Genomic DNA, 16316 nt, shown 5'->3' with positions numbered 1-16316 from the left:
CACATACCGTCCAATTGGAACATATCTCGTCCAAGAGAAAGTGATGCAGGAACAAGTTCGTTGGGGTTGGAGAATAAACACATTTATAGCAGAAGTGGAGAAAAACACTGAGTTGCTTCGCAAATCCCTCCACGAGATTGAAGGCTTGAAGGATGTACTCATGGATATATTGAGAGTTATTTCATTAACACAACTTCCTCCATCACCAAAAGAAAATTGAGTATCGGGTATGGGCACTCCCCTTGGCTTGTGCCAAGCTTGGTGGAGGTGCCCCATTATCGTGTCACCTCCACTATCTTTTGCCTTTACTTACCTTAGTTCGATCCATAGTTATCTTTTGCTTTAGATGAATACAAGTTTAGTTCGATCCTTTCTTTTTGGGAGTTTGCTTAGTGATCTATCTTTGTAATCGTGTGCGAGATAGATAATAAAGTTTAGTTTGAGTTTTCTTTTCTTTACGTTCTTGTTCAATAAAAAGAAAGGAAATAAATGAAAAAGATCATATGCTAATCTTATGGTAAGTAATGACAAGACGTAAGTAAGAGTATAAGTAGAAAATTTTATTGGAGATTGACAAACATAGCATTGGTCAATGATGCAATTCATGAAAGAATTAATAAGGGAAGAGAAGATTCACATGAAAATATACTATCTTGGACATCTTTCGTGATTGTGAGCCCTGATATGTCTCCAATGTATCTATAATTTTCGATTGTTCCATGCTGTTATATTATCATTATTGAATGTTTTACAATCTTTTTATAGTCATTTTATATCATTTTTTGGAACTAACCTATTGATACTTCTCCGTCATATCTATAATTTTTGATTGTTCCATGCCAATATTCTACAACTTTCATATACTTTTGGCAACTTTTTATATTATTTTTTTGGACTAACATACTGATCCAGTGCCCAGTGCTAGTTCCTGTCTGTTTTTATGTTTCGCAGAAACCCAATATCAAACGGAGTCCAAACGGGGTAAAAACGGACGGAGAATTATTTTAGAATATTTGTGATTTTTGGGAAGTAAAATCAACGCGAGACGGTGCCCGAGGGGGCCAGGAGATAGGGTGCGCGCCCCAGGGAGGCAGGCGCGCCCTGGAATCTCCTGGGCCCCCTGTAAGGCGGTTGACGCTCTTCTTTTGCCGCAAGAAAGCTAATTTTATGAGAAAAATCTGGGCGAAAGATTCACCGCAATCGGAGTTACGGATCTCCGGATATAAAAGAAACGGTGAAGGGGCAGAATCACAGAACGCAGAAACAGAGAGAGACAGAGAGATAGATCCAATCTCGGAGGGGCTCTTGCCCCTCCCAAGACATAGGAGCCAAGGACCAGAGGGGAAACCCTTCTCCCATCTAGGGAGAAGGTCAAGGAAGAAGAAGAAGAAGAAGGGGGGCTCTCTCCCCCTTGCTTCCGATGGCGCCGGAACACCGCCGAGGGCCATCATCATCACCGCGATCTACACCAACACCTCCACCATCTTCATCAACATCTCCATCACCTTTCCCCATCTATATTCAGCGGTCCACTCTCCCGCAACCCGCTGTACGCTCTACTTGAACATGGTGCTTTCTGCTTCATATTATTATCCAATGATGTGTTGCCATCCTATGATGTCTGAGGAGATTTTCGTTGTCCTACCGGTGATTGATGAATTGCTATGATTGGTTTGAGTTGCATGTTTTATTATTGGTGTTTTCCTATGGTGCTCTCCGTGTCGCGCAAGCGTGAGGGATCCCCGCTGTAGGGTTTGCAATATGTTCATGATTTCCTTATGGTGGGTGGCGTGAGTGACAGAAGCACACACCCGGGTAAGTAGGTTGTTTGCATATGGGATAAAGGGGACTTTATACTTTAATACTATGGTTGGGTTTTAGCTTAATGATCTTTAGTAGTTGCGGATGCTTGCTAGAGTTCCAATCATAAGTGCATATGATCCAAGAAGATAAAGTATGTTAGCTTATGCCTCTCCCTCAAATAAAATTGCAATAGTGATTACCGGTCTAGTAACGTAGTCAATTGCTTAGGGACAATTTCACAACTCCTACCACCATTTTCCACACTCTCTATATTTACTTTATTGCATATTTATCTAAACAGCCCCTAGTTTTTATTTACGAGTTCTTTATATTCTTGCAAACCTATCCAACAACACCTACAAAGTACTTCTAGTTTCATACATGTTCTACGTAAAGCAAACACTAAGCGTGCATAGAGTCGTATTAGCGGTAGATAGGACTTGAGAGAATATTTGTTCAACATTTAGCTCCTCATTGGGTTCGACACTCTTACTTATCGAAAGACGCTACAATTGATCCCGTATACTTGCGGGTTATCAAGAACTTTTTCTGGCACCGTTGCCGGGGAGTCATAGCGTGGGGTGAATATTCTCGTGTGTGCTTGTTTGCTTTATCACTAAGTAATTTTTTATTTGCTGTTCTAAGTTGTTTTCTGTCTTTAGTTATGGGTAGGAAACGCAAAATACCAAAAAAATTAGTTGTACCTACTGAACCAATGGTTGAAGAACCACTCAAAATCTGTCACACTCCTGAAGCTTTTTACTTGGATCATCTTCGATCCGTTTGTGCTCATGCCGAAACCCCAACTAGCTTAGTTGAGCGCAAATCTTTAGATGAGCATGCTTGTTATGCGCGACACCGTATATCTGAAAAAGGGAAACTTTTACTGCATCAAATCCATCGTTTGCAATGCTATGCTTGGACTTTATGTGAATTATATGATGTTACTTGTTGTTCTGAAAACCCTAAGAAATACCTTCCCTACCAATGTGAGGTTATTGATAATGGAATCGTATCTTCGTATGCGAAGGGTGTTTGTAATTACTATGATGTTCAACAAATTTAAGAATTTGTTGCTTTTAAGGGTGCTTATGAAATTGCTTTTTTGATTGAAAAGTATGATGCTACTCTCTACAAATCTGAAAATTTTGCCATACTTGAATATTGTTATGATAATTATGCTTCTAATGCCTATGGTAAACCATATATTGAGAAATTCTCCACTGTCCAAGAAGAGATTAATATTTTACAGGAAGCTATGGAAGAAGAAATTGATGAAACTGTGAGCTCATTGGATGAAAAAGATGATGAGGAGAGCGAAGAACAAAAGGAGGAAGAGCGGATTAGCTATCCGTGCCCACCTTCTAATTAGAGTAACTATTCAACTCATACATTGTTTAATTTCCCTTCGTGCTTACAGAAGGATGATTGCCATGATGATTACTATGATGATTGCTATGATGATTGTTATGATCCCATTGATTCTCTTGAAATATCCCTTTTTGATGATGCTTTCTATGCTTGTGGCCAAGATGCCAACATGAATTATGCTTATGGAGATGAACTTGCTATAGTTCCTTATGTTAAACATGAAATTGTTGCTATTGCACCCACGCATGATAGTCCTATTATCTTTGTGAATTCTCCCTACTACACTACATTGGAGAAGTTTGTGCTTATCAAGGATTATATTGATGGGTTGCCTTTTACCATTGCACATGATGATCTTACTAGATATAATATGCATGTGCTTGCTGCTCCTACTTGCAATTATTATGAGAGAGGAACTACATCTCCGCCTCTTTATGTTTCCAACACGATAGAATTGCAAGAAACTTCTTATACTATGCATTGGCCTTTACTTGGTGTGCATAAATTGTTCTTTTATGATATGCCGATGCATAGGAAGAGAGTTAGACTTCGTTGCTGCATGATATATGTTACTTTGTGCTCACTACTAAATTAGAAATCATTGTTAATTAAAATTGGCTTTGATATACCTTGGGATCCGGGTGGATCCATTACTTGAGCACTATATGCCTAGCTTAATGGCTTTAAAGAAAGCACTGCCAGGGAGACAACCCGGAAGTTTTAGAGAGTCATTTATTTCTGTTGAGTGCTTTCATATAGTTTAAAAACAAAAAAATAAAGAGGGGAACCGAAAACTTTTCAAAGTGAAAGTGAAAGTGAGAAAGACAAGCATTGTTGAAGTGGGAGCTAGCCTTGAACTTTGTTCATGCTCACGGAGACTTTGTGAATCTTGATTACAGAAACTTTTCAACAAAAATAATTATCCCCTTGTAAAATTCCATTGTATTATAAAAATAATGTGCCAAGGTTTGCCTTTAGGATGTTTACAATGCTTGTTGGTTTGTATGGTGCAGGACAGAAACTTTGGCTCTAGTGAGCGATTTTACATTTTTAACTGGGAAGTCAAATGTTTCTGATTCGTTTTGCACTGTCTTGACGTACAAATTTTTTATTTTTTATAATTTGGTAGAATTTTTGGGGTACCACAAGTATGGTGAATGTTCAGATTGCTACAAACTGTTCTGTTTTTGACAGATTCTGTTTTTGATGCATAGTTTGCTTGTTTTGATGAATCTATCAATTTATATCAGTGGATTAAGCCATGAAAAACTTATATTACAGTAGACACAATGCAAAAACAAAATATGAATAGGTTTGCTACAGTACTTAGAGTGGTGATTTGCTTTATTATACTAACAGATCTTACCGAGTTTTCTGTTGAAGTTTTGTGTGGATGAAGTGTCTAATCGAGGTGGTCTCGATATGAGGAAAAGGAAGAGAGGGAAAGAGCTCAATGTTGGGGATGCCCAAGGCACCCCAAGTAAATATTCAAGGAGACTCAAGCGTCTAAGCTTGGGGATGCCCCAGAAGGCATCCCCTCTTTCTACAACAAGTATCGGTATGTTTTCGGATTCGTTTCGTTCATGCGATATGTGCAAATCCTGGAGCGTCTTTTGCATTTAGTTTTCATTTTTTATTTTATGCACCATGCTGGTATGAGATAGTCCTTGGTTGATTTATAGAATTCTCATTGCACCTGACTTAAATCTTTTGAGTATGGCTTTATAGAATGCTTCATGTGCTTCACTTATATAATTTGAAGTTTGGATTGCCTATTTCTCTTTACATAGAAAACCGCCAATTGTAGAATGCTCTTTTGCTTCACTTATATTTGTTAGAGCGTGGGCATATCTTTTGTAGAAAGTATTAAGCTCTCTTGCTTCACTTATATCTATTTAGAGAGATGACAGGAATTGGTCATTCACATGGTTAGTCATAAAATCCTACATAAACTTGTAGATCACTGAATATGATATGTTTGATTCCTTGCAATACTTTTGCGATATAAAGGTGGTGATATTAGAGTCATGCTAGTGGGCGACTGTGGATTAGTAGAAATACTTGTGTTGAGGTTTGTGATTCCCGTAGCATGCACGTATGGTGAACCACTTTGTGATGAAGTTGGAGCACAATTTTATTTATTGATTGTCTTCCTTATGAGTGGTGGTCGGGGACGAGCGATGGTCTTTTCCTACCAATCTATCCCCCTAGGAGCATGCGCGTAGTACTTTCTTTTCAATGGATTATAGATTTTTGCAATAAGTATGTGAGTTCTTTATGACTAATGTTGAGTCCATGGATTATACGCACTCTCACCCTTCCATCATTGCTAGCCTCTTCGGTACCGTGCATTGCCCTTTCTCACCTCGAGAGTCGGTGCAAACTTCGCCGGTGCATCCAAACCCCGTGATACGATACGCTCTATCACACATATGCCTCCTTATATCTTCCTCAAAATAGACAGCATACCTACCTATTATGGCATTTCCATAGCCATTCCGAGATATATTGCCATGCAAGTTCCATCATCATCATATACATGACTTGAGCATTCATTGTCATATTGCTTTGCATGCTCGTAAGATAGCTAGCATGATGTTTGATGTCATTGCTATGCTAGATCATTGCACATCCCGGTACACCGCCGGAGGCATTCATATAGAGTCATATCTTTGTTCTAGTATCGAGTTATAATATTGAGTTGTAAGTAAATAAAGTGCGATGATCATCATTATAGAGCATTGCCCCAAAAAAAGAGGCCAAAGAAGCCTAAATAAAAAAAGGGGGGCCAAGAAGCCCGCCCAAAAAAAGAGAAAAAAGGAAAAAAAAGAGAAAAGGGGCAATGCTACTATCCTTTTACCACACTTGTGCTTTAGAGTAGCACCATGTTCTTCATAGAGGGAGTCTCCTATGCTTTCACTTTCATGTACTAGTGGGAATTTTCATTATAGAACTTGGGTTGTATATTCCGATGATGGGCTTCCTCAAATGCCTGAGGTCTTCATGAGCAAGCAAGTTGGATGCACACCCACTTAGTTTTCAGTTTGAGCTTTCATACACTTATAGCTCTAGTGCATCCGTTGCATGGCAATCCCTACTCACTCACATTGATATCTATTGATGGGCATCTCCATAGCCCGTTGATACGCCTAGTTGATGTGAGACTTTCGTCTCCTTTTTTCTCTTCTCCATAACCACCATTCTATTCCACATATAGTCCTATGTCCATGGCTCACGCTCATGTATTGCGTGAAAGTTGAAATAGTTTGAGATTACTAAAGTATGAAACAATTGCTTGGCTTGTCATTGGGGTTGTGCATGATTAAATACTTTGTGTGATGAAGATAGAGCAACAGCCAGACTATATGATTTTGTAGGGATAACTTTCTTTGGCCATGTTGTTTTGAAAAGACATGATTGCTTTATTAGTACGCTCGAAGTATTATCGTTTTTATGTCAAATGATAGACTATTGCTTTGAATCACTCGTGTCTTAATATTCATGCCATGATTATATATATGATCAAGATTATGCTAGGTAGCATTCCACATCAAAAATTATCTTTTTAATTATTTACCTACTCGAGGGCGAGAAGGAATTAAGCTTGGGGATGCTGATACGTCTCCGTCGTATCTATAATTTTTGATTCTTCCATACCAATATTATACAACTTTCATATAATTTTGGCAACTTTTTATATTTTTTTGGGACTAACATATTGATCCAGTGTCCAGTGCCAGTTCCTGTCTGTTGCATGTTTTATGTTTCGCAGAAACCCAATATCACACGGAGTCCAAACAGGATAAAAACGGTCGGAGAATTATTTTGGAATATTTGTGATTTTTGGGAATTAAAATCAATGCGAGACAGTGCCCGAGGGGTCCAGGAGATAGGGGGCACGCCCTAGGGAGGCAGGCGCGCCCAGGACTCTCCTAGCCCCCCTGTAAGGCAGTTGACGCTCTTCTCTTGCCACAAGAAAGCTAATTTTATGAGAAAAATCTGGGCGAAAGATTCACCCCAATCGGAGTTACGGATCTCCGGATATAAAAGAAACGGTGAACAGGCAGTGAGGGAGTCTTGGATTAAAGGGTCCTCGGACAGCCGGATTATATACTTTAGCCGGACTGTTGGACTATGAAGATACAAGATTGAAGACTTCGTCCCGTGGGACTCTCCTTTCATGGAAGGCAAGCTTGGATATTCGGATATGTAGATTTCCTTCTCTGTAACCGACTCTGTGTAACCCTAGCCCCCTCCGGTGTCTATATAAACCGGAGGGTTTAGTCCGTAGGACAACAACAATCATAACCATAGGCTAGGTTCTAGGGTTTAGCCTCTACGATCTCGTGGTAGATCAACTCTTGTAGTACTCATATCATCAAGATCAGTCAAGCATGAAGTAGGGTATTACCTCCATCGAGAGGGCCCGAAACTGGGTAAAACATCGTGTCCCCTGCCTTCTGTTACCATTAGCCTTAGACGCACAGTTCAGGACCCCCTACCCGAGATCCGCCGGTTTTGACACCGACATTAGTGCTTTCGTTGAGAGTTCCACTGTGCCGTCCCAACAAGGCTTGATGGCTCGCATCATTTTCAAGGATAACATAACCTCCGGAGGATCCCTAGCTATAGGCCAAACTCTCCGGCTGGGCGATTTCGTCATGGCCGCCCGTTCGGCTGTCGCGCCAACGATGACATCGCACTTCATCAAAAACAACCTCCGTGTCAGCCTAGAATTCACCGAGCAGATGGATCCAATGGAGCTCTCCTCCTTGAACGAGCTCTTCAATCGCATCGCCGCCCTAGGAGTCGTCACGGATTATGATCGGATCGGGCTTAAACCCGACCTAAGGGAGATTAACTCTCCACTGGTCACCCATCAGATAGCGGTGGTGGAAGAAAAAAACGGCAATTCTTCCTCTATTTTGAGGACGAACTATGTCCAGATTACCGAGCTCTCTGAGCCGGATACCCCTCTACGGGAGGACGTGGCCTAGGCTTCGAACTTAGAATCGGGTTGCGACCCGCGAATATTGGGCAATATCCTAGAGCCCGAGCTGCCCAGCTCAGGAGCTCCTCCGCCCCTGGGTTCTGGATTGGGTCAAGACGTGGACTTAATTTCACCCTCCCACCCAGACGCAAGTGATCTTTCCCACATCACACAAGAGCCACAAGAGACAATACACCACTTCTGGTCCAGATTCCTCCTTGTAATGAGCAAAGTTAAGGACTGTCGCGAGGAAGACGCAATCTCATTCTTTTGCAAAAACTGCACGGACAAGGGAATTCTTAATGCCATAAGTCGCCGTGACATAGCACACTTCACCGACCTGGCGGTCATAGTACAGAAGTACTGCGCGATGGAAAGCGCCTAGAAGACCCAAACAAAATTCTGGGATCCGCCGGCCATAACTAAACCCCTCGTACGAACTAAAAGGGTGCGCTCTCGCAAGTCACCCAACCCAATTATAAAGAAGTCAAAGCCCTCTACAGGGTGTGGAACCATACTGGAGGGATGGCTCAATAGGCCATGCAAAATTCATAGCACACCGGACACCATACCAACACACAGCCTTAGAGCATGTTGGATACTCCGGCAGGTGGCCAAGAGTGGTGAGGACCTTCTCATCGACAATACCGCAGAGCACCATCCCGCAGAAAATAAAAATACGGTACTGACCGTCTTCGAGACTTTCGCCTCAAACAACAGGCGCAAGCGAGCACTCCGCAGCCTCACCGAAGTCTGCCACGTCGCAACAATAATCCCGTGGAACGATACGGCCATAACCTTCAATGCGAGCGACGAACCTCAATTCCGAATAGTCCGAGCACCAGCCGCTTTGGTCCTTAGTCCAATAGTGGACGAATTCCAGCTTACTAAAGTGCTGATGGACGGCGGCTGCGGATTAAACCTCATCTATGAGGATACTCTTAACAAGATGGAAATAGATAAGAGCCACATTGAGCAAAGCAGCACGACCTTCAGGGGAATGATCCCTAGTCGGGAGGCCCGATGCGCAGGGAAAATCACATTGGATGTGGTATTCGGCACGCCGGAGAATTATATGTCCGAAGAAATCACATTCCAAGTGGCCCCGTTTAGCATTGACTACCACGCCCTTTTGGGGCGAGACGCATTCACAAGCTTTCAAGCTATACCCCATTACGGGTACATGAAACTCAAGATGCCGGGGCCCAATGGGATCATCACTCTAGCCAGTGATTCGGACATAGCACTCCGTGCCGAAAATAAAACTGCCGCACTAGCCCTGAAGGCATTATCCGAAGCCCTCGAGGCTGAAGAGTTAACTGCGCTGCATTCCTTAGTGGACAGGGATGACGTGATACTCGACAAATGACCCAAGTCCACCTCTTTCAAGCCAGCAAACGAAATATTCAAATTCCAGGTCCACCCAATGGACCCTACAAAAACAGCATCAATTGGAGCACATCTGAACCCCACAATAGACGCCGCACTACGAGAGTTCCCGCGCGAAAATTGGGACATTTTTGCCTGGCATCCTTCAGACATGCCAGGTATCCCACGGAGGTTGGCCGAACATAGCCTGAACATACTAAAGGGATACAAGCTGGTCAAACAGACTATTCGGCGCTTTAAAAAACCCAAGCGACAAGCCATGGGAGAGTAGCTAGCCAAGCTACTTGAGGCCGGTTTCATTAGAGAAATAAAGCATCCGGACTGGCTAGCAAACCTGGTGATGGTACAAAAGAAGGACAAATCCTGGCGCCTATGCGTCGATTTCAAAGACCTTAATAAGGCTTGCCCTAAGGATCCCTTCCCCCTCCCCTGCATCGATCAAATTATCGACGCTACCGCAGGACACGATTCATTGTGTTTCCTCGACGCATACTCTGGATACCATCAAATCAAGATGGCGGAGTCCGATCAAGCCGTAACGGCATTTATCACTCCATACGGTCCCTTATATTTTAACACCATGCCTTTCGGGCTCAAAAATGCTGGTGCAACCTATCAACGCATGATTCAGACATGCATGGAAACACAAATCGGCAAAACAGTGTAGGCTTACGTAGATGACGTGGTCATTAAAACCAGACACATTGAATCATTAATAGACGACTTGAGGCTTATGTTTGACAATCTCTGAAACATGTGACATCAAGCTCAACCCGGAGAAATGCGTTTTTGGCGTACCAGCCGGAAAACTCTTGGGCTTTATTGTCTCTAATAGAGGAATCAAAGCAAATCCGGCTAAAATCCGAGCTCTGTCACAGTTGGCTACCCCAACAGACCTCAAGCAAATGCAGAAATTAACTTGACGCGTGGCCGCCCTTAGCCGCTTTATCTCCCGATTAGGAGAAAAGGCGCTACCTCTTTATCGCCTTCTTCGATGCACCGAACACTTCGAGTGGACGGATGCGGCCATGGCAGGGCTGGAGGAAATAAAAGCCCTCTTGGCCACCAATCCAATTCTAGCAGCGCCAAATGTCGGCGAACCCATGTTGCTATACATAGCTGCAACACACCAAGTTGTAAGCGCAGTGCTCGTCGTCGAACAAGAGACAGATGGACATAAATTCCCATTACAAAAGCAGGTATACTACGTATCCACCATCCTCACTCCATGCAAGTCACGGTACCCACATTATCAACAGATAGCATACGCGGTCTTCATGGCATCCCGAAAACTACGACACTACTTCCAAGAGTGTTCAATCACGGTGGCCTCCGAAGTACCACTCAATGACATAATAAATAACCGCGATGCCACGGGCCGGATTGCAAAATGGGCTATCGAGCTCCTCCCGTTTGACATAACATACAAACCACGGCAGACCATTAAGTCGGAAGTACTGGCTGACTTCGTCGCCGAATGGATAAAAGCCGAACTCCCTAAAGAGTACGACGCGTACTCCAATTGGATCATGCACTTTGACGGCTCTAAGAAGCTAGCTGGTCTAGGGGCTGGTGTCGTCCTGACGTCCCCCACCAGAGATACAGTCCAATACGTACTCCAAATACTTTACACAGATTCCAACAATGCAGCAGAGTATGAGGCTCTGTTGCACGGTCTTCAAATGACAGTCTCCATGGGCATTCAACGTCTTGAAGTACGCGGGGATTCAAATCTCACAATATCTCAAATAAATGGAGACTTTGACGCCAAGGACCCGAAAATGGCGGCTTACCGTAATGCCGTTCTCAAACTGTCAGCTCGATTCGAGGGGCTCGAATTCCACCATGTGGTTCGAGAAAACTATCAAGCGGCGGATATCCTTGCCCGCATAGGCGCTAAACGTGACCCCGTCACACCCAATATCTTTTTGGAAAGGCTGTTCAAGCCATCTATGGTATGGGAAGGGGAGTCCGACAATACTAATCCGGATCTGCATACAACCCCAGATCCCGAACAATCTGACATAATCGGAGGTTCCACCACCGAAATCACACCCTCGGCCCACATGATCATGGTGGTCATCGCCCCGTGGACAGAACCCTTCCTAGCTTACTTAAATAGGTAGGAACTCCCGGAGGACCAAAATGAGGCACACTGCATTGTGCGGCGCTCTAAAGCCTACAAAGTCCATGAGGGAGAGCTTTATAAGAAAAGCGCAACCGGAGTACTCCAAAGGTGCATCTTCGAAGAGGAAGGGCGGCAGCTCTTGGCTGAAATTCATGCCGGACTCGGCGGCCACCATGCCGCAGCTCGGGCATTAATAAGCAAGGCCTTTCGTACAGGTTTCGACTGGCCGATAGCCCGGGTAGACGCACAAGACCTTGTCCAACACTGTGTCGGTTGCCAGCTTTTTGCAAATCAAAGCCATATGCCGCCCACCGCCCTCCAAACAATCCCCGTCACTTGGCCCTTTGCGGTCTGGGGGCTCGATATGGTCGGACCCCTTAAAGGAGGAATCCATAAGAAGAAATACCTGTTGGTCATGGTCAATAAATTCACCAAATGGATAGAAGCCAAACCAGTTAAAACGGCCGAATCTGGATCAGTGATAGACTTTATATCCGGGGTCGTACACCGCTATGGTGTCCCCCACAGCATCATCACCGATAACGGCTCTAACTTTACAGCCGATGAGGTGAAAACCTGGTGCAGCAAAATGGGCATAAAACTCGATTACGCTTCCGTCTATCACCCCCAAACAAACGATCAAGTCGAACGAGCGAATGATCTTATTATGAGCGGCATCAAACCCAGACTAGTGCGATCCTTGAAGGAATCAGATACGCACTGGGTCGAGGAGCTTGACTCCGTATTATGGGGGATGTGGACCACGCCGAATCGCACAACCAGATACACACCATTTTTATGGTGTATGGCGCAGAGGTAGTGCTACCTTCTGATATCATCCATGATTCACCTAGAGTGCGCATGTACGAAGAGAGAGAAGCCTAGTTGGATCGGCAGGACAGCTTAGATGCCCTGGAGGAGGAGCGCGACGTCGCGAAGGCCCATTCCGCATTCTATCAACAGCAAGCTCGAAGGTATCAAAGCAGAGAAGTGTGGGCCAAAACTTATAACATTGGCGAACTCGTTCTACGCCTACCAGAGAAGAAAAAGGACAAGCTCAAGCCCAAGTGGGAGGGCCCCTTCATCATCGACAAAGTTCTCACTGGAGGTGCGTACCGTCTGCGTGATGCATCAAACAATCGACTTGAGCCGAACCCATGGAACGTGGCCAAACTCTGAAGATTCTACGCCTAGTGCCGTACTCTGTGTTTGTCTCCTTACCTCCGTCTTCCCTTTTCAATTATATCCTCTCTCTCCTTTTACATTTATAGCCTTTTATACTTAAGTATGCTTCGACCGCACACTCTGGCCACGCTATGCGCGCTCATCATACCTGGGGGCTTCTTCTACAGAAGCTTATTTGTCTTCTGGGCTTCATGCCTGTCGTGGAAATATCACGTCAGATGTCCTCGTGAAAGTACTTAGTCGTGGAGCCATCGCGACGAGTTAGCTTAAAGGGGTTGAACCAGACAAAGGACATGAGGGATTTTATACTAGTTCGGCCCCTTCGATGATGGTAAAGGCCTACGTCTAGTTGTGATGGGATTATTGGGGTCTCGATAACCAGGGAGCTAAACACGCTATGCCTGGCTCTCGAGTTGTTGTTTCTTGACCCTGAACCGCCGCCGGGTCATCCCCTTATATACACGGGTTAACGCCCGGCCGGTTTACAGAGTTCCGAGGCCGGCTCATACAAGTGTCCGACTTGGTATCTCCTTTCCTATCTTACAATACAAGTTACATGACTATGTCGGTTTACCACTATGGGCCCTAATCCGCCTTTGGGCTCTGGGCCTCTAAGCTTCATCAGTAAAGCGCCATCTTCTGGATCTTCGTGGGCTTTGATATAATTGAGGGTGAGCCGGCCCCTCCGGGGCAGTTTACACTCAGTAGTTATATCCCCAACATTAGGCCCCAGATTGATTTGAACCTGTTCATGTCAATCTTCAGTACTTAGAAAAATCATGTGAACATCTTCCTTCATTTCTCGTAAACCGCCATGATGTCTTCTTTTATAAACTTTGTTAAACCACCGTGACATCATCCTCTGGACACAGCAACGGATGATCATGACGTCATCTCGGTAAAAAATGATAAAAAGATTCCTTCATTAATGGTATCCTGAAAATCGAGGCGTTAGCCGCGCCCACTTTTGCTGCTTCAGGCTCCTTGATTCTTGCGCATGTCGTTATCTTCCTACCCCGTTATAAATAAGCCCGAAGGGTCCTTCCATTTTCTTCCCTTTATTCTCGTCTTCCTCCTCGCAACCCGAAGAGCCCTAGCACCGCCGCCGTCGTCGACCTTCGAATCTGCACCTACAAAGGCCACTGCATCACCATGTTCGTACTAGAAACCCTGCAACGATCCTCCGCCGCTGAGTGGCCCTGGTAAGTTCTCTTTCCTGTAACCCTAGATCTCCATTAGGTTTTTAGAGTTCATCCTTGTTCGTCGCCATTCATTAGTACTTGTTCGCCCTTCTCTTAGTATTTTTACTGAGCTTACATACGCCTGATAGCTTTGAACTGCGGCTAGATCCATAGTTTCAACTCACCATACCATAGTGTCTTGCTATTCCTGGACAGACTCCATCTGGATCTTCTCTGTTCCTCTTAGCGCCATTGTGGGGCTCTGGAAAATTTTCTTTATTTAACCATGGTAGATCCAAAATTACACTGCCATATTGTGAAATCTGTTTCTGTAAACACTTAGTAGATTTTCAGCTCTGGCTCTTCTGCCTAAGGGCAGTTTAACCTTTAATAGTCAATCCGCCATTAGCCCTCACTTAAACCGCCAACTTGACTTGAATAGCAATTTTGCGGTTTCACACTGAGTAGTACACTTAAACCACCAATTGTAAACCGGCCTTCATTTTTTCTTTCATAGTTTGCTTTCCAAAATGACCAAACAATTCTCTTCTTGCAACTGGGTTCCGTCCCGGATCACAGAGACACAAATCAATTGATATGTTACCACTGGCGCTTTAGCCTCGAAAAGGGTCCTTCATTTGCGAGTCCCGGGCTCTGAGTGCCCTCCTGAACCTCAAGATGGAGAGGTCCTTCATTTGCGAGTCCCGGATTCAGCCTGCCCGGATCAAAAAAATTCCGGGATGTCCTTGCGAGCTTTGAACTCCATCCACAAGATATTGTACCGAATTCCATGTCCAATATATGCAACTTTCAAGTGCTCTGTGAAGTTTACCTTCAAGAAGAACCATCTGTGGAGCTTTTCCGGGATTTTTTTTTAAACCGCCGCACGGAGTTCTCTGATGGCCCCAACACGGAACTTGGTGGGGTATCAATCCAGAAGAGAAAAGAAGTTGATTTTCCTCATGCAAAACATCATAGCCATCCCAAATATTGGAACCAAACTTGGTTTTATTGCCGGAACACTGCCCCTACTGGAAAAAATCCTTTGCCGAGTTACCACCCTCACCGGCTTAGCAATGGCAACCCGTTACCTCTACGCTTAACTGCCGCAGAACGGAAAAATTATGCGCCTCAACTCGCCAAGCTCCGAGCTCTCCTGGCCAGCGGTTTAACTGGTATTTATCTCGTCCACTGCTGGGTTTCTTTGGGTATTCTGCCTTTAAGTCGCCGCCCCAGATTAATGCATGAATATACTAGCAACGTCAAGGATCCTCAACGATATCATGAAATAGTAATGACAGACATTGCAGTTACTGAATCTGTGAAGAAGATGCTTGACGAACCGATCGCCGCATGCAGCCAAATCGGGTTGCCACCTTTTTGCGCCTCCAACAAACCAACAGCGGTAAAGTTTAACTTAACGCTTACTGATTCGCCTCCGCTTTAATAACATGCTAACACTCCTTTGCTTTAATTTCACAGGCCAATAGCTCCTTCTGGAAGCGGAATAAACCGGCTAGGGCTCCTCGTGCAAAGAGCAAGGTCACCAAGAAAGCTGCCAAGAAGAAAACCACTGAGTCTTCTGATCCGCCAGAAGATGTAGACGAATCAGATCCAGAGGTAGAACTTGACTCGCTTGGTTCCTTTTTCGTACACCTTATTGACAATGACTATTCCCAGGATGATGCGGAGGCCAGCCGTGTGGACCATGTTGAGGTAATCTCTCTTTCTTCCGATTCAGATCTTGTGCTAGTTCAAAGATTTCGCCGTGCAGTTCAGAAAGTAAAATACTCTCACCCTCTTGCTTATTTGGATCCAAAATTTTCTTTGAAGACACAGCAATCTGAAGAGCGTCGCACAACCCCGCACAATGGCCAGCAAATTACCTCTTCCGGTTTACCGGATACACCAACCCGAAAACGTCGTCCAGAGGTTACTTGTTCTCCCGAAAAAATTTATCCTTTGAAGGGTTTCTTCAGATACCCACTTAATCCGTCTGATCCGAATTACCAGGCATCTTCCAATTTTTCGGGCGGTTCATTAACCACTCAGTTGCCTCTTCTTAAAACCGTCCCTGGGTAAGTATATTATCCTTCACATTTTTCCTTCATAATTCGGTTTACTGTGCTAATCTTTGTTTTGATATCACAGTGCCAAAGCCCGTATGAGCAAGAAGGCTAAAACCAGTGCCCCTATCGGTGAAGCTGAACCAGAGAAGGCTCCTGAGGGTTCCGGTAGAAATACTGACTTTATGGATGATTCCACCCCT

The sequence above is a fragment of the Triticum aestivum genome, chromosome 7B, assembly GCF_018294505.1.
Source record: "Triticum aestivum cultivar Chinese Spring chromosome 7B, IWGSC CS RefSeq v2.1, whole genome shotgun sequence".
Lineage (NCBI taxonomy): Eukaryota > Viridiplantae > Streptophyta > Magnoliopsida > Poales > Poaceae > Triticum > Triticum aestivum.
Note: the sequence above shows the minus strand (reverse complement) of the source record.